Genomic DNA, 1,407 nt, shown 5'->3' on the forward strand with positions numbered 1-1,407 from the left:
CCAAAGCCCATCTGTAGGCAACTGGACATCCCCTTACAGAAGGGTCAAGGGGAGGAGATGAACTAGTCAGGGTGCAAGGTAGCAACGATGAAACATACAACTTTCCTCTAGTTCCTAAATCCTTCCTCCCCCCTCCCCCACCGACTATCATGATCTCAATTCTACCTTGCCAATCTGGCTAGACCAGAGGATGTACACTGGTACAGGTAGGAACTGGAAACACAGGGAATCCAGGACAGATGATCCCTTCGGGACCAGTGGTGAGAGTGGTGATACTGGGAGGGTGGAGGGAGGATGGGGTAGAAAGCAGGAACCGATTATAGGGATCTACATATAACCGCCTCCCTGGGTGACGGACAACAGAAAAGTGGGTGAAGGGAGACGTTGGACAATGTAAGATATGACAAAATCATAATATATAAATTATCAAAAGTTCATGGAGGGAGGAAGAAAAATGAGGAGCTGATGCCAGGGGCTTACATGGAGAGCAAATGTTTTGAGAATGATGAGGGTAATGGATGTACAAATGTGTTTTATACAATTGATGTACGTATGGATTGTGATAAGAGTTATATGAGACCCCCTCCAAATATTCCATTTGTTTATTAGTGGTAAAATTGAACAGTTGTACTAACTGGCCTTACTTGCAGATATATATATGCATCTCAGCATAGAAATATTTCTAAAGTTAAAATAACTGAAGAAAAAAAAATTCAAGTCTCAAGTTGCAATATTAAATGATTCAATTCTAGAATATTTTCTTCTTTCTTGTACTCATCATTATTCATGTAATTCATGAATAATGAATTTTTTTCTAATTGTGGCAAAAATATATACAACAAAACACTCTCCAATTCCACAATTTCTACCATTGCCACTGATTGTAGTCTTTTCGTTGTATAACCATTATTGATATCCTTTTCCAAATGACTCCACCACCATTGCAGTAAACTCAATGCCCGCTAAGCGACAACCTTGCCTTTCATCCATGCTAACTGTTGGTCAAGTTTGGTTTCTTTCTTTTTTCTTACTAGTTTTTTTGAAATAGTATTCACTTCCCTGGTTAAATCATGTTAAAATGAATTAAATGTACATCATCACAATCAGTTCTCAGGCTCCCTACCCCTTCCCACATTCATTGTTTGCTCCCTCGATTCCTTCACACTCTTCACTTCCACCGCCACCTCCACATCCCTGACAAATCATTGCATCAGTCATTGCTTGTATTAATCTACCCCTTCTGCGCTTTACAAAGTGGGAAACCCAAGAGAAACAATAAAAAATGAAACCAAAATAAAACAATAAGAAAATAATGACATAAAGATAAAAATACAAATAAAGAATAAGAAAGAAAAGACCACTATCAATATTTAAAAATCTAGAGAAGAAATTTCTGTTGAGGGTCTC

This window comes from Echinops telfairi, unplaced genomic scaffold (assembly GCF_000313985.2).
Source record: "Echinops telfairi isolate 266 unplaced genomic scaffold, ASM31398v2 ScPeMD7_7469;HRSCAF=8507_1, whole genome shotgun sequence".
In the NCBI taxonomy this organism is placed as follows: Eukaryota; Metazoa; Chordata; class Mammalia; order Afrosoricida; family Tenrecidae; genus Echinops; species Echinops telfairi.